The sequence below is a fragment of the Lynx canadensis genome, chromosome B2 (genome assembly GCF_007474595.2).
Source record: "Lynx canadensis isolate LIC74 chromosome B2, mLynCan4.pri.v2, whole genome shotgun sequence".
Classification (NCBI taxonomy): Eukaryota; Metazoa; Chordata; class Mammalia; order Carnivora; family Felidae; genus Lynx; species Lynx canadensis.
Window position 1 is genome coordinate 75,409,245 of NC_044307.1, and position 25,741 is coordinate 75,434,985.

Genomic DNA, 25,741 nt, shown 5'->3' on the forward strand with positions numbered 1-25,741 from the left:
TATTCTTAATTCTTCATGTTGCCTCAGATAAATCCCTAATGAAGTTTATTTCATATCAAAATAGAATTCATATTCTAACATGCAACCCTCTATTATAACTAGGCTTCAATTTTCTTTTGGAAATTAGTTCATGACCCTGCTCCTGACCCAGTGGAGGAGGCAAACACTCTACTATTTTCTATAGGAATCCTCTCTTCCGTTACAGAAGCTCATTTTAATATCTTTTGAAATAAGAAAATTAGACCCCATATTTTTCACAAATTGTGATATGCACTAGTGAGTCCTGGAAGTCAGCCCAAAGTGGAGTCATATCAGCAGATCGGAGCTAATGGGAAAACAAAGTGCTTAAGAAACCTAAGTTCAGGTAAAATGTAGGTCTAATCAAGAAATACCTAGGATAAAGGTACAGAGTTAGGAGTCATATGCCTACAGTTGAAAAGAGTAGAATATGGGATGAGCACTGGATGTTATATGTAGGGGATGAATCACTGGAATCTACTCCTGAAATCATTATTGCACTATATGCTGACTAATTTGGATGTAAATTAAAAAATAAATAAAATTATAATAAAAAAAAGAAAAAAAACTAGATCAATTTGAAAAAGAAAAGAAAAAGAGAATAGCTTGCTAAAGAAGAAAGAAGTGAAGGCCAAGGGGAAAGCATTCCAAGTTAGTACCCACAATGAAAGAATAGGATGACTAAGAGTCCTGGAAGGAAGGAGGGAAGAAAGGGAAGGGGGAAGGCAAGGGAGAGAGGAAGGAAGGGAGGGAGAGAGGGAAGAAAAGAAAAAAGTAAAGGAAAGGAAGAAAAGGAAATGAAAGAAAAGGAAGAAAAGGAAATGAAAGAAAATAAAGAGAGAAAGAGAAAGAAAGAAAGAAAGAAAGAAAGAAAGAAAGAAAGAAAGAAAGAGTAAAGAAAAGAAAAGAAAACAATTTAAAAGACCACCAGTGTTTCTAAAGCCAAGGGAATTCAAGGGAGGGCAGTGTTAAGAAGGCATGGATTAATATTGATTTCCTGCAGTAAATGCTTAGAGGAATTCTAAGTATATTAAAAATTTAACTATTTGAGAGTCAAGTAGCCAACATGATGTCTCATCACTATCAATAATTTAGTGCATTTCCTACAAACAAAATATTCTCCTACATAAGTATAATAAAAAAACTAACACATAACTACCATCTGATTCTCAGACACCATTCATATTATACCATTTGTCCCAATGATGTCCTGCGTAACAAAAGTCCAGTTCAAAGTCCTATGTTGTACTTAGTTGTCATGATTCTTTGGTCCTCCTCGATGTGGAACATTTCTTCAGTCTTTCCATGACTGTCATGACCTTAATACTTTTAAAGTTACAAGTCAGTATTTTTGTGGAATGTCCCTCAATTTGGGTTTGTGTGGCATTTCCTCATGACTAGATTCAGATTATACATATACTGCAAGAATATCACAGAAGTGACATTGGCTTCTTCTCACTGCATCCTATCAGGTGGCACTGTTCCTGGTCTGTCCCATTATCGGTGATGTTCACTCTGATCACTTGATTAAGGTGATATCTTCCAGGCTTCTTCACTGCAAAGTTACTCTTTCTTCCCTTTGTAATTAACAAGCATTTTATGGGATGATTCTTCAAAACTCCCCATTTCTCTGTCCAATTTTCAATTTATTCATTTATTTATTGATATCAATGTGGGCTCCTGTTCATTACTTTACTCAATAGGTTTTAATCGGTAGCAAATATTTATTTGATGCTCAAAATGTCCCAGATTTAGCCAGAGGGAACCCCTTCAAGCTAGCTGCTTTGTCCTTTTGCCACAAGGACATTCTTTGAGCACTTCCTTACTTCCTGGTACAGATGTCCTCAGCTCATCTTTTAATTATACTGGCACAGCCGTGGAATCAGTAATTTCTCTAAGGAACTCTGGTTCCTTTTGATGGAAACAGTACTCAGATCTGAGTGCTAGATGTGCTCATTGTTACTGGGGTATTGCTGCTCCTAGGACAACTCAATGGACAGAAAAGAATATATGTATGTACATGTATACTTCATACATGTATGTGTATACACATGTGTATGAGTATTATACACATATATATTTCTATACCTATGTGTATATATAATACATACATAATATATACATTTCTAAACCTATCCATCTCATCTATCTATACACTGTAAACGATATGGTCACACTAATACCCTCAATTCCAATTCAACACCTAAGGGCTCATTCTAGTGTTCTCCCTTCAGTTTTCACACTTATAACAACTTTCTCCTATAGTGAAAAACCTAGCTCCCATTATGCTTAATTTATTTACTTATTTGACCAGTCCTCTTGTATGAAACCAATCCTGTCTCCCTTCCCATGCAGACACCCTGCTCACTTCACTAAAGCTCCAATATCTGAAGTAGGCAGCCCTCCTACACAGGTGCCCTCTCCATCCACTGGAGCTCTGACACCCAGCACTGGACCACCCTCCTACAAGGACTCTCCCTTCACCTTGCTTGGCTCTCACACCCTGACTCAGGCTGCCCTTCTATGTGGGTGTTCTTAACCCTGCCCAGGCTCCAACACTCCATGCTGGGTCCCCACCCTTTTATTTATTTTTTTAATGTTTATTTTTGAGAGAGAGAGAGAGAGAGCAGGGGAGGGGCAGAGACAGAGAGGGAGACATAGAATCTGAAGCAGGCTCCAGGCTCTGAGCTGTCAGCACACAGCCTGACATGGGGCTCAAACTCACAGACCATGAGATCATGACCTGAGCTGAAGTCGGATGCTTAACCTATTGAGCCACCAGGTGCCTCCCCTTTTTTTAAATGTAGTCCCAACCCTTTTAATTGGAGACTGAAGCACCATGAAGTAGAGACAGGACGCAGCCAGACTGCTGCTGTCACCTCTGAGGAACATGACAAAACTGACACTGGATATGTAGAAAGAAGCTATAATTATTCTCGGCTGCTGGAGGAATACCAACCTCGAGTACATCTTTAAGGAATTTTACCTTGGAAGTATTTTCATTTTCATGTCCTCTGTTCATAGTACTTGTGGAAATTATTTTCCTAATTGTTTATTTTAGACTTTTGTTTGTTGTAGTTTCCCATTTGTATGTGGTGAAACAAGTGGATTTTTCTCCTTTCAGATTTCTTAACATTTGTTTTAAGCATACAAAATCCTGTCTTATCAATTACTTTTCTGTTACCCTTTTTTCTAAAAAAAATCTATCTAAAATTTCAGTATACTTTGTGATATGAGGATTTAAAATCTCACTTCATACTTTTCCCAATATCACACTTTTGCTGTTACTACACTTTGACCTTGTTAAGGTCTCCTGTCTTTTGACACCTGCTTTTTTTTCCCTTCAAATTATCAGTCGATCCTGACTGAATTTCCTTCTTTTTTTTTAATGCTTGTTTATTTTTGAGGGGGGGGTTGTGCAGAGAGAGAGGGAGACACAGAATCCAAAGCAGGTTCCAGGCTCCAAGCTGTCAGCACAAAGCCCGATGCAGATCTCAAACTCATGAACTACAAGATCATTACCTGAACCCAAGCCAGACGCTTAACCGCTTAACCGGCTGAGCCACCCAGGTGCTCCGTGACTGAATTTCCTTCTTAATGCAGCTAGGTTTTATCCATTCCACCAACTAGTCTTAACTCTCATGCTTTCTTCTCTTTCCATCACACCATTTCTGAAAACCTTCAAATCTAAATCAATCCATTTGCCTTTCTTTTCCTCAGGCCCTACTACCTGTCAATAGGCATGTTTGAATAATGTTTGAAAAGGGCATTCAATCAGGTGTGTTAGATCCATTAAAACTTCAGGTTTCCCATCAATCGATAAATTGATAAAAAAGACGTGGCACATATATATGATGAAATATTATTCAGACATAAAAAAGAATGAAATCTTGTCATTTGCAATGAGATGGATGGAGCTAGAGAGTATAATGCTAAGTGAAGTTAGTCAGAGAAAGACAAATACCATATGACTTTACTCACACGTGGAATTTAAGAAACAAACTAAAAAAAAATGAGCAAAGGGAAAAAACAAGAGAGACAAACCAAGAAACACACTTGACTATAGAGAACAAACTGATAGTTACCAGAGGGAAGGGGGGCGGGTGTGAAATAGTTGACAGGGATTAAGAGTATACATCACAATAAGCACAGTAAGAGTAATATACAGAATTGTTAAATCACTATATTGTACACCTGATACATAACGAATAATACAAAAAGATACAAAACGATACAAAACGAATAATAAAAAAAGAACTCACAGTCTCTCCAGTGTCAGCTAGGTCCTCACAACTCAACATGACTTCCTTAAGTGTCTTCTATTGGCTATTCTTAGATTACTCATTAAAGCTACTTCATATTTCTCCTGTCTCCCATTCCCACCCCTCTACACTATTATCAGATGAGCACACTTTTTTTCTTCACTCCGAAGAAACTTTCAGCTCCTAGTTATCCACCTATAAACTGCCTTCTGTTATTCATTAGTGAGTAAAGTGTCAGTATCACTGTCTTGTGGTCTAGTTTACCCCCATGCTGTCACCTTCTGGCCACTCAGTCCTCTTCATTAAATGCTGGCATTCTCCAGGGTTCAAAAAAAAAGTTTTTTTCACTCTAAGACACAGTGAAGGCTGAGGGATTCTGCTTTGTTCCCCACCTTGGAGTAATTGTTGAGGTTCCCTTTGCCTTAGCTTCAGCTGAATGTCTGATCTATCTCCCTTTTTAGTCCCATCTTTGCTTCTGGCATTTGATCAACTAATTCAGCCTGAGAACTATCCAGTTTTCAACTCTGGATGGTCTTTTAGGAATTCATTTAGGCATCCCTCCAATCCCTCCAGCTCCTCTTCATGGCCAGGCTAGCTTCTAATTGCTTATCAGAGGCAGTTCAAGTGTTACCTTCTCTTGAAACTATTTCCTGACCCACATTCAAGCTGAGTTGGAACCTCTCTGCAATCCCATAGAACCTGGCCATTTTTCTCTATCATAACACTTATCATATTTGTCATATAGTTTTTCACTTTCTTATGTCTGTCCTACCAGATTATGAATTCTTAAAATCAGGAATCCTGCTTTTCTTACAGAAAGAAAAGAAGGAAATAGGGAGTTTTTAGAGAGAATGTAGGTAAGGAGAAAAGAAGGTAGTTCGGATAGGACTATGGCACCAGCTGACCCAACGGTGGCTAACATGCTAGTGCCAAAAACTGGACTGGAGAACACTCAGGAGCTATGTGGCCCATGTACACACTTTGGTGGGGGGTGGGGGGTTCTTCTGAAAATGACAAGACCAAGGAACAAATAGAAGAAATCAAAATTTAGGGGAAAAGTCCCTGGGAAAGTACTGCAAGAATCAGAGCCAATGCCTCGTTCAAGGACGTGGAATACTGGGGGCCCAAGATATGAGCAGTGTGAGATCTCAGTGTTAATATGGGAGCCACAGATCTTAATGACAGCAAAGGATTTGAGAAATAAGGGGGGAACCAGAGCCACTAGGTCTGAGGAAGAACCATGATTGTTAAGAATACACTAGCTTTGGGGCACCTAGGTGGCTCAGTCGGTTGAGTGTCCAACTTCAGCTCAGGTCTGATCTCACCGTTGGGGAGTTCAAGCCCCACATAGGGCTCTGTGCTGATAGTTTAGAGACTGGAGCCTGCTTCAGATTCTGTGTCTCCCTTTCTCTCTGACCTTCTCCTGCTCACACTCTGTGTGTCTCTCTCAAAAATAAATAAACATTAAAAATTAAAAAAAAAAAGAATACACTAGCTTTAAGAGAAAAGAAAATAAAGTGGTTTAAGGGCTTCAGTCTGTCTTACTCAGAAATAAAACTACAATGAGACAGAGCCTGTAGATGAGAAGGACTCGGTGGAAGGTGCAAGGGCCAAAGGAAAAGTGGCATCCTTGTGACTGATTACCAATTCTAATATAGAAGTAAAAAAAACTTTTTAATTGAGGCCAGAAGAACAAGGTAGATTTCCTATTTCCTCTAGTCAGCTACTTCCAAAAGTAAGGTTTTTCTTTTTTATTATCACATAATATCCTAATATTACTAACATGAGTAATATTTTTCTTGGTGTAACTAGCTGATTTTGTTCTGCGATGATACTCTTGCGAATTTGCTTTGTTTATTGTAGATAATACTTAAAGTTCTATTTCTAGTCAATTCTCCTGAGGAGGGAAAATGTGTGGCGGGCAGATTTCTAAGATGGGCCCCAAGATCTCCCAGCTGCTGGTGTTCACATTCCCACTACCATGCACATGATGGATTTTTCTCTAATTAGGTTATGTCAGAGGACGGAATATGCTTTTGCTCAGGTCAAAATCTGGCAGTTATTATAGTAAAGTCCCATATATTTTCAATCAAATTAACTTTGGTATAATAACATTTAAACTGATTATACAGAGGTTTTTAAAGGGTCATAAAAGAACAGGGGCACCTCAGTAGCTCAGCCAGTTAGGCATCTGACTCTTAATTTCAGCTCAGGTCATGACCTCACAGGTTCATGGGATTGATGAACCTTCAGGCACTCTCTCTCTCTCCCTCTCTCTGTGGCCCTCCCTGGCTTGCCCACAGGCTCTCTCTCAAAATAAATAAACATTAAAAAAAAAGAGTCTTAAAAGAACATCAAACAGGATTTAATGTTTTAAAGGGAAACCATTAAAGGATAAGTTTTAAAAGAATGCAGTAGAGGAAGCACAAAGAGAAAAATATAACCATTTTTAAATATTTATAGGACTATTACAAAAAGTATAAAAATCATTATTTATAAAACTTCTATCAAGAATAAAATTTTAGATGGGGCGCCTATGTGGCTCAGTTGGTTGAGTGTCTGACTCTTGATTTTGTCTCAGGTCATGATCTCACAGTTCATGGGTTCAGGCCCCACATTAGTCTCCGTGCTAACAGTGTGGAGCCTGCTTGGGATTCTCTCCCTCTCTCTGCTGCTCCCCCTCTTGTGCTTGCTCTAAATACATACATACATACATACATAGTTTAAAAAAAGAATCAAGTCTTAGAAAAAACACAAGTGACCCATGCTTGCATTTGTAAAGCTCTTCAATATTCAAGTGAATAATTTTAGGAAGATTGTAGAAGATATGAAAGGTTTTCTCTGATAATGGAAGTTAAGGAAATAAAGTAGTTAGTATAGCCAGGTCTTTTCTTAGTCTGTACTACTATTATTCCAATATACTATATGGTGAACAGAAAAGACACAACAAATTTTACAATTTAACTCCGCAAGGGAAAAAACCAGTCACCCTTATCTACCTTGGGTTCAGTCCCTTAGAAAATATTTGCTTCCTCTAAACTCCCTTGCAGTAAAGACAGCAGTACCAAAGACACCAGAAATATCTACTGGATGCACTAAAATTCTTTGAATAGGATATTATCGGGAGGAAAATTAAAAACTCCCAGAGCTAAGAAGCAGAAGTTAAAATGAGGAGAAATGGAGAAATGGCCATAGAAGAGTAAACTGCTATTCATAAAAACAAACTAGCACCAATTACTTGCCAAGCATCCATCTTATTTACCCTGTTTGAATTAGCAAAGTCTATCAGAATAGAATAACTACCTAGTCTCACATTGAGGCTGGTATCTCAAGTTTCCTTCCAAAATTATAAATAGCAAAACAGTAAAGGGGAAAAAGCACTTTTCTTCTCACTTTTTAAGGGAAAATACATATTATCCTATCAGACATTTATTGGCAAGGCAAGGGAAAAAAATCCTTCAGTTACTTGATGTCTATGGAATGAGAGGCCTATCCAGAGCCAGTATAAACTGACAATTGCAGTAGGATCCAAGAACGGAAATAATAGAGACACTCAGTGATGGAAGTGCACTTAGATTCATGCCACTGCTTTTGATGCAAGAAGTCAAAGCACTAAGAACAAGCAGCAGCAATGAAAAACCGATACAGAAGAATTCAACTGCTTCTACACATGTAACACTTTGTTCAGGCCTTTAAGATTTGCTCCAATGTTACATGTTACACTTGAGCTCACCATCCCATATCCAAAGTCTTTGGGGAATCTCTGCATTAATGTAACAACCTCTATTAATCCATTGTTGTTGCTATAAATGGACTAACATATAATTCCTCATTCTTGTTTCTCTGATAAACAGCATTCTTGGATAGCAAACAGTTCTTAGTTGAAGCTTTGTTTTCGGGTTCCTTTCAAATCGCTAATAAAGTAAATCCCACAGTCTTAACTCTGGGCCTTTATCCAGAAGTCTTTCCTTTTGCTAATCTTTACTTTCTTTGGAAGTATTCTTGCAGACTATTTTATCTAAGCCCAAAATTAGTGATCAAAGCATTTAACCAATTAATCCCATTTCCTTTTCTAATATTAAAGAAAACTGAGAGACCCCATATGCATATGCTAAGAAATACAGGAATAGTTTTTATTAACCTAAAAGAAAAATACTGCTGTGTACAGACAGGCATTGTCCCTAGGTAGTCTTTTTTTTTCCCCCTTCCTTTTCAGAGAAAGAAAATTCATCAACAGAAAAATATAAGCCACATGGGCAGACTTGGGATACTGCCAAATACAGTTCAAGCAAATTCCTTTAATATGAGGCCACTTTTCCAAAGGGTTTTCCAGGGGAGGTTGCCACTGCTGGGTCCTAGAAACTGGTTCTCCTCAGTCTTATTCCAAGAACCAAATAATGTCCATTTTCCCTCAGATTTAGACCATCCTCCCACAAATTCAAATTTACAATCACTGGAAATCTGTCGCTGGTTTGCTTTAAGTCAAGCATAAGTGAGAAATATGCTTTCAAAAATCAAAGCTGTATTATCACCATGTAAGAAGACTCCTAGAAAATTAAAGGACAAAGTTAAACAGCATTAACTCAACATAATAGAGTTCTCAGGCTACTTTCTTTGGGAGTTGTGCTTTACTCCAGTTCTGTCTAGGTTAGGGACCCCTCCTATCATTCCCTTGTACTCTATCACAGTGCTTATCACACAGTGTTATTACTTGTTTAAGGTTTACCTCCTCCATTAGACCATATGCTTCATTAGGCAAACTGTTATGTCTGTTTTGTGCATGATTTTACTACAACGACCTAACAATGTTTGGCACATAGCAGGCGAGTCGGATTAAAGTTAGCCACAGATTCTTTGATACTCCTCCCATAGAAATGTGGGGTCTATGTCCCCTCCTTGATTCTGCTCTTCATTCAACACAGTATGGCAGTTAACACTAACTACTAATTAGTAACTGCTAATTTCTAACTAGTTCTCGAGAGACTAGCAACTCCATTTCCGGTCTCTTAGAACACTTGCTCTTAGAGCCCTATGACTGACAGATACAGTTGAGACATATTTGTACAAGGAATACAAATGCATTTACAGTTTTAAGGGAATCAATTTCCCTATATTTACCTTCCATTTCTCTGTTTCCTAAAATTGATCTACTATGACCTGGTGTGGTTCTCCAAAGACTAATCCACTCATGCAGATTGATTCTCTATCTCCTTTTTCACAAGACCTATTTTATAAAAGCAAGACATCATATCACCTATCCTGAATTTTACTATAATGCATTGTCCCAAAGTACAAAACCTTTGGGATTTTATTGGATTTGGCAAGGCTTACCTTGCCCTATCTTTCACATAATCTTCTTACAAGTAAAGTGTAGAGGCACCAGAATGAGGGTATTTGGGCTCTGAATTCAGACACAGGAGAGAGTGAATCAGTGGGAGCTGGCCTCAGTCTTGAGGGAGACACCACCAAAAGGCAAAAGAACCACGCACTGAAAATGGATTTTCTCCCTCACATATTTAATGAGAAATCTATCTTTTCAGTTACCCTCAATAGTCAGAATGTCTACTAGAAAGAAAGCAATCTTCAAACAGCTGGAAGCAGAAAACAGTTAATGATACTGATTGTTTTAAATATAACTGAGTACTTCCCCAAATGACTAAATATTTCTGGATATGCTGGATAAAGCACACATGTAAAAATTTAACATGATTTTCAATCAAATAAAAGGTCTATCTTTTAATTTTTTTAAATGTTCATTTATTTTTGAGAGAAAGAACTCAAGCAGAGGAGGGGCAGAGAGAGAGGGAGACACAGAATTTAAAGCAGGCTCCAGGCTCTGACCTGTCAGCACAGAGACCAACGTAGGGCTCGAACCCACAAATTGTGAGATCATAACCCGAGCCAAAGTGGGACGCTTAACCAACTGAACCACCCAGGCGCCCCTAAACGATCTATCTTTTAATAAGTTATTATATAATTTTATAAAACTTATAATACATTTATTCCTATTATAGTTAATCCTACAATTATATTTTATAAAATGGATATTTTCTATATCTTAGTCTCAAGGGGTTTAATTTTTTTTTAATGTTCATTTATTTTTGAGGGAGAGAGAGACAGAGCATGAGCAGGGGAGGGGCAGAGAGAGAGGGAGACACAGAATCTAAAGCAGGCTCCAGGCTCTGACCTATCAGCACAGAGCCCAACGCAGGGCTCAAACCCACGAACTGAGACATCATAATCTGAGCCAAAGTTGGACGCTTAATCGACTGACCCACCTAGGCGCCCCTAAAGGGTCTATCTTTTAATAAGGTACTATATAATTTTATCAAATTTATAATACATTTATTCCTGTTATACTTAATCCTATTATTATATTTTATAAAATGGATATTTTCTATATCTTAGTATCAAGGGAAAAATTATTAGCCACCAAACCAATTTATTTTTAGCAATATGTATTTTTATCTTTCACTATGTCAAAAGTTTGATCATTATGTCTGACAAAATTAATGTATTTATTATTTACATATATTTATCTAATTATTTCTAAAAGCCCAACACCAGAACTTAATACATGCATACATACATTCTTACCAAAGTAATATGCCTTCTTTCATACTCCTTACTTCATAAAAACTGATAATCTCAGCTATATATTCCACTGCTATATAATAAATGAATGAAATACACTTGTTTTATAGTTATTTTGTACTATACCATCTTAATCTTGATGTAATGACTTTCAATAATCAACCATACAAGATGTGTGCTACAAATTACTTCTCATTGGTGTTCATAATATTCAAAAAAGAAATATTAATGCATTTTTGAACTGGCAGAAAGTCTTTTGGCTGAAAGACTTGATAAAAAGGACTATTAGGCCAATAAAGGTATATGGCAAGTACTTTAAGTGAATGAGCTAAATCTACAACTTCTAAGTTTTGACAAAAGCTTAAGATAAACATATTTGATATTTTAAAAGTCTGTACTGTAAGAGATGTGCTGAAATTAATGTTTCAATTTTCCCAATCCTTTCTGAGTATATCAGGTTAAACAAAATTGCTAACAAGTGAAGAATAACAGACATTAGCAGCTATTTGCAAAGTCTTGGTAAAGATTCTGGGATACCTCTCAGAAATTAAAAAAGTTCTGACTCGGGGGCACCGGGGTGGCTCAGTCGGTTGAGCATCTGACTTCGGCTCAGGTCATGATCTCACGGTTTGTGAGTTCAAGCCCCGTGTCGGGCTCTGTGCTGACAGCTCAGGGCCTGGAGCCTGCTTTGGATTCCGTGTGTCCTTGTCTCTCTGCTCCTTCCCTGCTCATACTCTGTCTCTCTCTCAAAAATAAATAAAGATTTTTAAAAAATTAAAAATAAATAAATAACAACTGGGTAACAAAACATTTTGCAATTCAGATGGTTTCCAATTCTTTGAACATTTTTGAAGGAAGATATAATTGAGTAGTCATTTGGCAAGTCATTAAAAATAAATGTTTATGATATATCTCTATATAACCTTGGGGACATAACTTGGAAAGAGTTCAAAAAATTAACTGATATTGCTATAACAAAATTCTCTCCAGTCCTATCTATGTATCTGCATGAATAGATTTTGTAGCACGTAAAGGTGCAACAGGAATAAGTAACAGGAATAAAACTAATCCTAATAATTATCGTCTACCCACAACTACCATACATCTAGATACACACGAATCAGGAGGGAGGAAAAATAATTCCCATTCCACTAAATGATTTATTTCCAATAAAATTGTTTTTATTTTAATAATAAAAATTTAACACACATATCTGTTGTTAGATCAATTATATGCTAGTAATAATCCTAATAAATTTTTAACATTTGGAACCTTAATGTCACTTCATACACATAGTTTCATTGCACAGAAGTATAATGCTTGATCAATATAAGACTTTCAAGCATTAAAATGTATTAATTTAGGATAAAATCATGAATAGGAGTGGAATGAAAATATAAATCCAAAGATATTTATAATATTTCTGTTAAAAAAACATTTGTTTTTATATATTTTAAATACACAATGACTATATAAAACTGTATCTCATTGGATACATCTAAATGAAATATAATAGTTTTATTTTGATATGTCAATAATTAAATATATTGGAAACTGCATTCCTTGCAATTACAGTTATGATACAAGTTTTTTTAATGTTTATTTATTTATTTTGAAAGAAAGAGAGAGAAAGCACATGCACACACATGCGGGAGTCAGGAAGGGAGTGGGGGGAGAGAGAGAATCCCAAGCAGACTCTGTGCTGTCAGCCCAGAGCCCAACTTGGCTCCATCTCACAAACCATGAGATCCTGACCTGAGCTAAAATCAAGAGTCGTACACTTAACCTACTGAGCCACCCAGATGCCCCTTAGATGTCAAGAAGGATAGTTTTTCAAAATTCTCTTAAGGGGTGTGCAAGCAAAATAGTATGATGATCACTGATACACAGTAATTCAATGATGTTGAATTTTCACTGATGTTGACAGATACTAGTTCCCTATATGATGCACAAGTTCAGTGTTAAATAAAATTTATTTGTAAATGTGACTGGTCAAAGAACTGAGCAAAATTCTTTCTCTTTAAGTTTATTTATTTTGAGGCAGGGGAGGGGCAGAGAGAAAGGGAGATAGAGAATCCTAAGTAGGCTCCACGCTGTCAGCACAGAGCCCGATGTAGGGCTCTATCTCACCAACCATGATGAGATCGTGACCTGAGCCGAAATCAAGAGTGCAATGCTTAAACAAATGAGCCCCCCAGGTGCCCCTGAGCAAAATTCTTAAATCAGTTGAGAGGCATACCAAGAGAACATGCACTTCGACAGGGATTAGCAATGATTTAGAATCCAAAAAATAGTTTTCACTGTATTTAAGATGAAACATATGAATTTTGAAAGTTATTTTTTGCTATTTGTAGACTCTTCTTTCTAAGGGTTTGTGTTTCCCATACATTGTGAATAGCTGCAGAATCCTCCCAATGGTGTAGTTATACTCTAGCCCATTTATATGACCAGAATTATTAGGGGAAACAATTAAGTTTCTATCAAGCATGCCTCTTCAGAAAGGAAAAGAAAATCATTTGGCATTGGTGAAATTACCACAGTGACTCTCAAGTATGCTTGAGAGTATCATTATTGGAAATTTTAAATTTATACCAATTTGGCAGTATACTGGTAATCAAAAGAATTTAATCTTTCAAGCTCCCAAATATATAACAAATTAGTTTAAAAGAGAGAGGAAATAAGTTGATGAAGAATTATTTGAAAGAAAAATGTATGAAACATTTGGGATCTCAGCCATCAAGCTCAAGACCTTGCTAATTAACTATGTCACATATTCATACCTGGGAAAACAAAGAGACTGCTGCTTAGAAGGCATTAAAACAAAGACTAAAATGATGGTTTTAGTTTCTGGTCTTTTGTTTGCCTTTTAAACTAAAAGAAAACAGAATCAACAAATTGATAAATGCTTTCACTTATAAAGATTTGAGGCAGTAACCAATATGAGTTACAGATTCGGGGAAATCATGAAATCATTCAAATCACAGAAACGTGACAGAAATCCAGAAGACTGGCAAGCTTTAGTCTGTTTTCTCTGAGCTGCAGGAAGCCACCCAACCCTGGAGAAGAAAGCAGATATGAAATCCTAGTAAGATGCCTTTTTAAGGAGGACATGCACTTTTCACTTAGCTTGGGAGGAAATTTTAGGGGCTAATGACTGCCAAAAACCTGGGTTTGCAAGACATACTCATTAAAGAGAATGTAATGGGGAGTGGGGAGAGACAAGAAAAAGAAAATGGTTTTTAAAAAAACTACTGTGATTGAGTACAAAATACAGCCAAAGTCCAAGGGTGAAAGGGAATTAGTTCTCAAGTCTAATTAAAGGAAGTAATACCATGGCATCTGGGAAGAGGGAAAAAAAAGCTTTTCTTCAATTTTGAGAGGAATTTATCAAATATTCTTTATATAAAGGACATTGAACAATATATTAGATATTGTTTCCATTAGAAGTTTTAATAAAAGATATAGAAGAATCTATCCTATTTGGCATTTCTTTCTCATATGGACCCTAATCAAAACAGAATATAATGTTAAGTTATGAATGCCTGCAAATCCGGTTGAATAAATCAAAAATACACTTCACTGAGAATAGTTTGTTGTACAGCTAAAATGTCAAACCAGGAGAGGGGCACTTGGGTGGCTCAGTAGGTTGAGTGTCCGACTCCAGCTAAGATCATGATCTCACAGTTTGTGAGTTTGAGCTCTGCGAAGGGCTTTCTGCTGTTGGTGCAGAGCCCCTTCAAATCCTCTGTCCCCCTTTTTCTCTGCCCCTTCCTTGCTCTCGCACTCTCTCTCAAAAAAGTAAACAAACATTAAAAAAAAAATCAAACCAGGAGGTATATTCTCTGCTCAATACTTACCTACTGATTGGGATGACTAGAGGGTAGATTTTATACAAATTCAAGGTCACAGTTAGCAGATACTTTGGACAATAGAAATCCTTCATATAAAAAGTTTCTTGTAAGTAGCTTAATACATAAATGCGACTTCCAGCAACTTATTCATCTGTTTTCCAACCACAAGGAATTCTTCCCACCCTAGTCATTGGTGGTTTTCTTTGGGTAAAGAGTGAAGAATATCATCCCTTGAGATTGTTTTGTATTTTTTATTTTTAGAGGAATGTATCTCATTCCAAATAAAAGAAGAAAGCTGTCACATATATATATATATATATATATATATATATATATATATATATATATATGTGTGTGTGTGTGTGTATACATATATATATATTTGGCATTCCTCATGTTAGTGAGTTACATACTTTAGTATACACACACAGTTCAAATTACTTCCTTATTTATGTTACTAATAAAATGAATTTTATTAGTACAACATTCCACATTATTTAGTGAACTTTGTGCTCTATTTGTGACATGAGAAATAATGGAGAGTAATAAAGGAAAAAGAAACCACATTGCCACGTCCAAGACTTTAACAGTCACATGTTGGGAATGTCTTATAACTGCAAAATAATAAATTAGAAGCTAAATTTGGTGTAGAAATCTTTGCAAAAAAATGTATGTGACATCAGGATCTCATGTATATTACTGGAAAAATTAGTGAGTTCACCTTATGTTAAAAAAAAAAGAGAATTTCCTAATATTAAATAGATTTTTTCTGGATGAGGGTTTCCTTGAGAAGCTTTATATAGTTTCAATTATTGCTTAGACTTAACACTTTCCATCTGTTTTCAGAAATATTTGTACTTCCTTGGAACTATCCAATATAATAAACTGGTCATGAGGCTAAATAACATACAAACTTCCTTTGTGCTCTATGAATACTTAAAAAAAAACATGCTCCTGGTAATTTTTTATATAAGTCTTTACTGGCTAGTGTCTTAGAAATATTTCCATTAATCATATTTATAATATATAACTTATATTTGAATATCATTTTTTTTGAAATCTTCTAATCCTAAAAATAATTTGGGTTGATGATTCACACGATACCCAGACTTTTCTTACATTTTTCTAAATACATTTTATAACATAACAAGTTATGTTCCAATTATAACTATGTAGTCAGTGTTAAATCTAAGTTTCAATACTTACAAAAAGAAATTTTGCTTCCTAAGATTTTGATACTTGAGAACTATAGAATTTCTGCCATATACGTCCTGTCAACAGTTTTAAAAAAGATCATCTTAGGGGCGCCTGGGTGGCGCAGTCGGTTAAGCGTCCGACTTCAGCCAGGTCACGATCTCGCGGTCCGTGAGTTCGAGCCCCGCGTCGGGCTCTGGGCTGATGGCTCAGAGCCTGGAGCCTGTTTCCGATTCTGTGTCTCCCTCTCTCTCTGCCCCTCCCCCATTCATGCTCTGTCTCTCTCTGTCCCAAAAATAAATAAAAACGTTGAAAAAAAAAAATTAAAAAATTAAAAAAAAAAAAAAGATCATCTTATTTAAATATAATCACAATAGTAATTTTACAGATGAGGAAACTACAGATCAGGGAATTTACATTACAGACCAAAGATCACACTGTTAATAAGAAGCAATAAAGAGATTTACACCGAGCCTCTTCAGGTCCAAAGCACACTCTGGGCTGGGAATGTTTATTCACTCACCCATTTATACACTCAACAAAAACTGTGCAAAGTTCTGCCTGGTTCTAGGGTAGAGGTGAAGTGTACAGAATTGCTACCTTCAAGAAAAAAATGGTCTAGAGACAGTCAGATAGACAGAAAAGAGTCAGTTGCTCTATGTTAGTGTGAAAGCAACCACCCAGGGGTATGGGTGCTACTTGACTTGGGGTGGGGAGCTGGGTATGAAGAGCAGAAAAAGGTTAACAATGAAGACAGAGAAGTAAGCAAAGGAGCCAGATTACAAATATCCTTGAAAGCCATGCTAAGGAGCTTGGACTTTCAATGGTGGAAATAGAGAGTCAGTCAAAGATTTTGGTCAAGAAAGTGATATAATTAGGCATCCCGTTTTGAAACTCCCTCTCTTTTGAAATGAGAAGGGTCTAATCTAAAAGACTGGCAACAGGATTGAATGGATGAGAGATTCAATGGACAATTAAGAGGTAAAATTGGCAAGGCTCAAAAGGAAAAGGAAGGGGAAAAACCGTGACTATGTCTGAGGTATCTGGTTTAGGTGACTGAGTGGGTCGTGTTGCAACTTACAGTGTTAAGAAACCTGGGGACTGGGATGTTAAAATGAGGAGTAACAGAACCAAGAAGAAAACGTTAGAGAGCACTGACATTTTAGTGGGTGGAATGGATCACTGCACTTAGTTGTACAGATTAAGAAGGAAATATATCGAAGAGGGGAAATGTATTAGGTTTAGTTCATGGAAATAAAATGTGAAGCCAATGAATTCATAGGGGACGTGGGAAAGAATATGTGTGATAAGGAGGATAAAGCTGCAGAGTGTTTACATTCTTACAACCACAAGAGTGAGAGGAGCCAAGAACACAGCTGGAGTTAAACTCTGTGGAATAGAAGATCCAGCTGAGACTGAACTATGCAGAGTTATAGAAATCCACCCCACATTAATAATATTTTAATTTAAAAAATAGGTGCATAGAAATGAAATGAATAGTATTTTATGGCAGTATAAACATTGTCTAATTAGCTCTTCCTTGAAGGAAAAGAAAGAGTTGGTTCAGGATGGATTTGTGCAGTGGACAAAGGACAAGATCATAAGAGTACTGACTTGGGTTGTAAATAAAATGGACTGCCATAAGCCTGCATGCTTGAGAAATTCTTATGGACAGCAGATCTTCTTATCTCCTGCTAATGCTTTCAGGGTCAGTTAAATACACCATGTGTTGTATATCCACCAAGTTACAGCCACCACTGCAGGATTAAGGGACTTGCCTGACCTCCTTGCTCCACATCCTAAGAGGATCAAGTCTGCTCAGTGATTCGGATTGATGGAAGGAGGGCCAATATCACAACAGTCTTCTTATTGGTCTTCCTATTTCCATTCTAGCCTCTCGTTTCCAATCTTTTATCCACATAGCGGCTAGGATAATCTTTCAAAACTTTTAAGAGAATGCAATCATTCCTCTGCTTCAAATACTTCAATGGTTTCCCAAATGGATTAAGAATAACAATGAAACTCTACCATGATCCACAAGGCCCTGCATGTGACTCCTGTCTTATTCAAACCTCATCTCAAACCACCTTCTCCACTATCAGACCTTTTGAACATGCTACTTCCTCAGCCTCAAATGCTTTTTTTCCCCTGGCTTTTACAAGCCAACTCCTCATCCTTCAGGTGTCAGCTTAAATACTGTCTCCTCAGAGATACATCTCTGACTACACTCTGAAAGGAAATTCCCTTGTTATTCTTTATCACTGCCTTATGTTCATACCCTTCATAATACAAGCTGTGCTCATGTATTTCTTTGTTCACTTGAATATTACCTGTAAGTTCCACAAAGACAGGAAATATGTGTTTCATTTACTTGCACTCAGATTAGTAAAGTGCCTGGCATGCACTTTACTACATTTCCGTTAAAGAAAAGGAGAGAAGAAACCATGAGCATAGAGAATCAAGAAAAAGATTCTGATGAAGTGGCAAAGTTGAAGAAGAAAACAAAGCAAAAACCTTTGGGAAGAACTGACTGATCAACCATATTATTTGATAATTTCTCAAACCAGGTTTAAACAGTTAAATTAATGTCATTAATTCAATTAGTGGTAGAAACCTTTTAAAGAAAAACTGTATTTCAGCAATATTCCTATGAAATATCTATTAGATATATCTAGAAAACAAGATATGAAATTCTTTGCATATACTGTAGTATTTGGGAAAATAATCTTAATTAACAAATCTTAATAATCTTAATAGTTTAGAGGAAACGTTCAAGAAACTACATAAGAGTGGAGCTTCTCTGACCACCTCAGTAGAAAACATAATCAATCTAAGTAAGATAAAAAAGACTCAACACTGGTATGCAAAGATGTGATGGTTAATTTTCTGTCTCCATTTGGGTAGGTATGGTATCTAGACATTTGGTCATACACTAGATGTTTCTGTGAAGGTAATTTTGTGTGTGTGTGCGTGTGTGAAGGTAACTTTTAAGTGAGATTAACATTTAAGTCTATAGACTTTGAGTAAAGCAAATTACCCTCCATAATGTAGATAGGCCTCATCTAATCAGTTGAAGGCCTTACTAGAAAAGAATGATCCCTCCCAAGGATGAAGGAATTCTTCTAGCAGACTACATTTGGGTTTGACTACATCAACTCTTCCCTGGGTCTCCAGGTTGTCAGCCTACCTTGCAGATTTTGGACTTGCCAGTGCCTAAAACTGTGTAAGCCAATTCCTTAAAATAAACCTCTACACACACACACACACACACACACACACACACACACACACACACACACAACTGATGTAGTTTCTCTGGAGAGCTCTAACACAGAGGTCTAAAGGGTAGAAAACACAAATTCAAGTCCTAGCTCTGGTACTTACAACCTGGGTGATCACTGAGTTTCCTTGGAATGATTATTTTCAATTATAAAATGAGTGGACTGAAAAAATCAACAACTACCAAACGTTAATGATTCTGTCTCCAATATACCACAACTCAACTGTTTCCAAATAAATGTGAAATGAAAATGTACATAAAAATAATTTTAGGGAAGCTCTTATTCATCTACTCATTTTAAAATTAGTATGAGCAGGGGCACACCTGGGTGGCTCAGTCGGTTAAGCATCCGGCTTTGGCTCAGGTCATGATCTGTGGTTCCTGGGTTCGAGCCCCATGCTGTGCTCTGTGCTGATAGCTCAGAGCCTGAAGCCTGCTTTAGATTCTGTCTCCCTCTCTCTCTGCCCCTCCCTCTCTCGTGCTCTGTCTCTCTCTCTCTCAAAAATAAATAAACATTAAAAAAATTTAATTAGTATGAGCATACCAATTAACTACAAAGTAACCGATGTTCTTATAGTTAAAATCCAAAGGACCTTCCATAGTAGAAAATACTGGAAAGAATCCTAATGTAACACTGAATTCAACAGACAGATGGCATTTATTTGGCATATTGTCAATAAAAATTAACTTCTTCCATTAGGGAAATAATATTCTTACAACATTTTCAGCTTTTAAAATAAATTACCTCATTTCATAGTGAAAATGTTTTATTTCACAAGGCAACACTATTTTTGTAAAATAGGTAAAATATGATAGCCTCCAAATTATTATGAATGCCATTCATTCAGCCACTAGACAATCATATTAAGACTAGGATGTATATTGCTAAATGAGAAATTTATTTGCTTAGAAAAAAGTGAAATTCAGTAACTTTCATAGATAATTATATAATTTGGAATGCTATCAAATATTTTATAAATTTTACTACTGTGAACATATCACATATATGAAGCTAAAATTGACCATTTCGATTTTGCCTTTAAAATAGTTAAACTTTATACTATAAAATTACTTATGTATAAAATAACCAACATTTTTAAAGGTATATAAAAGCATTCTTAGATGATAATTATAGATTATTTTGTCAAGAAAACTGATGAAAACAGGGGCCCCAGGGTGGCTCAGCCATCTGCCTTTGGCTCAGCTCATGATCTCATGGTTCATGAGTTCCATCCCAGCATTGGGCTCTCTGCTGGCCACACAGAGCCTACTTTGGATCCTCTGTCCCCCTCTCCCTTTGACACTCCTCCAGTTGTGTTCTCTCTCTCAAAAATAAAAATAAATAAAAACTTAAAACAACAACAAAAAAGAAAACTGATAGAAACAAATCTCCAAATTTCAGAAGCATACCTGAGAGGCATGTAGAAAACTTTGGAAAGGGCAAACTCTAACCTGGCGATTCTCCTCAATTACTGATTTGGGCAGAGGGGGCCAGTAGGGGAGGTAGAAACATCACCTTAAAGAAAATTCTTCCTAATAATGCCTCTACTAGCTAAACTATAACTAAGTTTAAATATATATATCCAAGACTTTGAAAGCATATACAGAAAAACAAATAGTCTGAAAAAAAAAAAAAAACTACAGAAAAGATTAGATCAGAAGATGTAATTACTTCAAGTAAGAAAATGTCAACATTAAACTTTTTATCCATTAAAACTGGAGAAATTTTGAAATCAAAACATTGTAGCCAGGATACAGCTGTGTAAACTGACATGTGTTTGTGTGTTTGGGTGAAGGAGTAGGAATTTTGATGAGATGTGTCATCAAATCACTGTAAATCTGTTTAAAATCCTTGCTTCAAAACATACTATTTTAAATAATTCCTAAAATTATGATTAAAGTGGTCACGAAAAAACTTTCTGAATTAGAAAGGGTTTTTTGAAATGAGGTGTGAGTTAATTGTGAGATGTTCCAAGCACCTAGGAATTATTCATTTGTAGGCTGCTCTTTTAAAAGTTCATTGAATTTTCTAGTTAAAAGTGACCTTAGAATTCAACTACTTTATAATCACACTCAATGCAAAAATCTGATTTATAATATATCACCAACAGATTATCCAAACCATGTAAGTATTTCCAATGATGGAGAGTAAGGAAGTTTATTCTAATGACAGTTCAATTATCAGAAAAATCTTCCTTTACATTGAAATTAAATCTATATCCCTGTAATATAATGTCCATCCTCTGATTTTAGCTCTACACTTGGGGGCTAGACCATGCAAGTTTATACTTCTTTTCCACATGAAAATCTTTCAAATAATTGAAGAGTTAGCTATATCCCTTTCAAGTTTCCTCTTTTAGTTTAAATATTTCTATTTTCACCAGCCCTTTCTAATATGACAAGTTATAACTCTTATTGCTTTGGTCACTCGTGTCTGTTTGCCAACGACCCTGAAAAGAATGGCATCCAAACTAAATGCAATATTCTTGACATGATGTTATATAAAGAACTATTGCCTGCATTTGAAAAAAAAAAAAACTTTATTCTTAGTAATAACAACACTGATTTATAACCCTTCTTAAAAATACATAATGATGCCCTAATTAATATATTTTCATAAATACTGCTGGACATAAAACTTGGCAATTTTCTTAATTCTCTGTATGCTGTGTATAAATTTAAATCAAAACACCTGGATGTACCACACGGATTGTAGCAGAGTTATTTTTGGATCCTAAACTTACATTTCCATTCAAGTTTTCCACATTTAAAATCTCTACATGAATATGGAGACTTGATGAACTGTTACTTTACACTTTTAAGGGTCTTTTACAGTAAAAGATAAGTTTCACTGCCTTGCTGAAGAGATTTATATGTCTTTGCATACACTTAGACAATCCTTAGATCTTGATAGGAAGAATTAATGTTGAATCATGCCTACATTTTTTCCATTCTCTAAATTTTTCCTAATTATGGCAATACTTAGGAAAAAAGAAAGTCTGGAATCTTAAACCACCTCTGGGCACACACTGAATTTCCAGCACTTAAGATATAGGATTCTCTACCTCAACTCCTGTTTAGCACAAGTCACAAACACATTTTCTTAAATATCGCATTTAGTCTGCTCAGAAACAAAAGTTAATTTGAATTACTAGTTCAAGAATATCATAATTTTGCAAATAATTATCTCTAAAAAATCAGCTGAATTAACAGGTAAGAGATTTGAACTAGTCCAGACATTCCATCTAACTTGTTTCAAATCTTTGAAAAAAAAATTCCAATATACAGTGCTTTTTCTCATACTTTAAAGTGGAATAGATGCAAATATTAGGCCTATTTCAAGGGAAAGGAGATCAATTAATAAAAGAATATTCTGAAATAAGTATAAATCAAAATCAAAGGTTTATTATTGTAGGTAAATGGTGGAAAAGTTTATTAACATCAAACATTAAAATGATTTGTAGAAACATTAAAAAATGAGTTACTCTCTTAAACATCAACTATTTGAGTCTCTAGAGATACAGAAAATCCTAATACAGTAAAAGATAAAAATTACAAACTAAACCAGAGTTTAAAGGCAAAAATATTCCCTGATTCTCAAAAGTTGACTACATTTTTTTAAAGATTCTGAAGTCGCTTAACTGAAGAAAGCCAAATCCAATCAAGAATAGCCCTGGTCTTGGGGCGCCTGGGTGGCGCAGTCGGTTAGGCGTCCGACTTCAGCCAGGTCACGATCTCGCGGCCCGTGAGTTCGAGCCCCGCGTCACAGGCTCTGGGCTGATGGCTCAGAGCCTGGAGCCTGTTTCCGATTCTGTGTCTCCCTCTCTCTCTGCCCCTCCCCCGTTCATGCTCTGTCTCTCTCTGTCCCAAAAATAAATAAACGTTAAAAAAATAAAAAAATAATAAAAAAAAAGAATAGCCCTGGTCTTCCTGGGCGCCTCTTGTATCCAGGACCTCTTATAGGGGTATAACCTGCTCTCACCCCTTCCCAGACACCCTACAGTGCTGACACTGAGGGGATCTGGGACAGCAAGAGATATCTATTAACCTCTGGGCCCTAGATCACTTGGCTGTTTACATCACAATGGTTCAGTAACAACCAGATAGCATTAAATTATTGAAAAGTGCCACAGCCTTACTTCAAGGGTTGAACATTTCACCAATAGTTATTAAAACTGTCTGTGAAACCATATTTCTTTCCCATAAGCAAATTAAACGCTTGATTTATAAATTACTGAGGTACTTAAGTATTTATAGCTTAATAAAGTGAAATTCCCATCATACAGCTATTTAGGACATCACAAAAATAGATTACATTTAAGAAAACCAGGTAGGGGCGCCTGGGTGGCTCACTTGGCTAAGTGCCTGCCTTCATTCGGCTCAGGTCATGATCTCACGTTTTGTGAATTCAAGCCCCGTGTCAGGCTCTGTGCTGACAGCACGGAGCCTAGAGCCTGCCTCAGATTCTCGGTCTCCCTCTCTCTCTGCCTCTCCCCTGCTCACACTCTGTCTCGCACTCTCTCTCTCTCTCTCTCTCAAAAATAAACAAGAATTTAAAAAAAAATTTTTAAAAGCAGGTAGATCTAACATGAGAAAATTTAAAAAGAATATGAAAGCGTCCATTCTAAATTGTTCAATGATAGTTATTATAGTTATAATCTGCACTACAGAATAAGAACATTATTGGGTTAAAGCAGTATTAGCTCTGGGAAGGTTTGTTTTTACATTGATTCCCATCAAAACCAAGACTCTCACCCTATAAGACTACAACACTTGCTGAACTTCCGGCACATCTGCAAAAACTATGTTTCCATATGAGTAAACAATCTCCATTTCTTTTCTTTTTTTTTTTTAATATTATATTTTATTTATTTTTCTGCATAGATTGTTTCAGATCTCTTTGTTATAGTCTTTTTTTTTTATGAAATTTATTGACAAATTGGTTTCCATACAACACCCAGTGCTCATCCCAAAAGGTGCCCTCCTCAATACCCATCACCCACCCTCCCTTCCCTCCCACCCCCCATCAACCCTCAGTTTGTTCTCAGTTTTTAACAGTCTCTTATGCTTTGGCTCTCTCCCACTCTAACCTCTTTTTTTTTTTTTCCTTCCCCTCCCCCATGGGTTCCTGTTAAGTTTCTCAGGATCCACATAAGAGTGAAACCATATGGTATCTGTCTTTCTCTGTATGGCTTATTTCACTTAGCATTACACTCTCCAGTTCCATCCACGTTGCTACAAAGGGCCATATTTCATTTTTTCTCATTGCCACATAGTACTCCATTGTGTATATATACCACAATTTCTTTATCCATTCCTCAGTTGATGGACATTTAGGCTCTTTCCATAATTTGGCTATTGTTGAGAGTGCTGCTATGAACATTGGGGTACAAGTGCCCCTATGCATCAGTACTCCTGTATCCCTTGGATAAATTCCTAGCAGTGCTATTGCTGGGTCATAGGGTAGGTCTATTTTTAATTTTCTGAGGAACCTCCACACTGCTTTCCAGAGCGGCTGCACCAATTTGCATTCCCACCAACAGTGCAAGAGGGTTCCCGTTTCTCCACATCCTCTCCAGCATCTATAGTCTCCTGATTTGTTCATTTTGGCCACTCTGACTGGCGTGAGGTGATACCTGAGTGTGGTTTTGATTTGTATTTCCCTGATAAGGAGCGACGCTGACCATCTTTTCATGTGCCTGTTGGCCATCTGGATGTCTTCTTTAGAGAAGTGTCTATTCATGTTTTCTGCCCATTTCTTCACTGGGTTATTTGTTTTTCGGGTGTGGAGTTTGGTGAGCTCTTTATAGATTTTAGATACTAGCCCTTTGTCCGATATGTCATTTGCAAATATCTTTTCCCATTCCGTTGGTTGCCTTTTAGTTTTGTTGGTTGTTTCCTTTGCTGTGCAGAAGCTTTTTATCTTCATAAGGTCCCAGTAATTCACTTTTGCTTTTAATTCCCTTGCCTTTGGGGATGTGTCGAGGAAGAGATTGCTACGGCTGAGGTCAGAGAGGTCTTTTCCTGCTTTCTCCTCTAAGGTTTTGATGGTTTCCTGTCTCACATTTAGGTCCTTTATCCATTTTGAGTTTATTTTTGTAAATGGTGTGAGAAAGTGGTCTAGTTTCAACCTTCTGCATGTTGCTGTCCAGTTCTCCCAGCACCATTTGTTAAAGAGGCTGTCTTTTTTCCATTGGATGTTCTTTCCTGCTTTGTCAAAGATGAGTTGGCCATACGTTTGTGGGTCTAGTTCTGGGGTTTCTATTCTATTCCATTGGTCTGTGTGTCTGTTTTTGTGCCAATACCATGCTGTCTTGATGATGACAGCTTTGTAGTAGAGGCTAAAGTCTGGGATTGTGATGCCTCCTGCTTTGGTCTTCTTCTTCAAAATTCCTTTGGCTATTCGGGGCCTTTTGTGGTTCCATATGAATTTTAGGATTGCTTGTTCTAGTTTCGAGAAGAATGCTGGTGCAATTTTGATTGGGATTGCATTGAATGTGTAGATAGCTTTGGGTAGTATTGACATTTTGACAATATTTATT

General features: G+C 36.6%; 1 protein-coding gene across 1 annotated transcript in view; it reads right to left on the reverse strand.

The window, feature by feature from the left end:
• The window catches only part of ME1 (malic enzyme 1), a 194,282-nt gene that overhangs the window by 124,641 nt on the left and 43,900 nt on the right, over window positions 1-25,741 (reverse strand). The gene's annotated exons all lie outside the window — the stretch shown is intronic.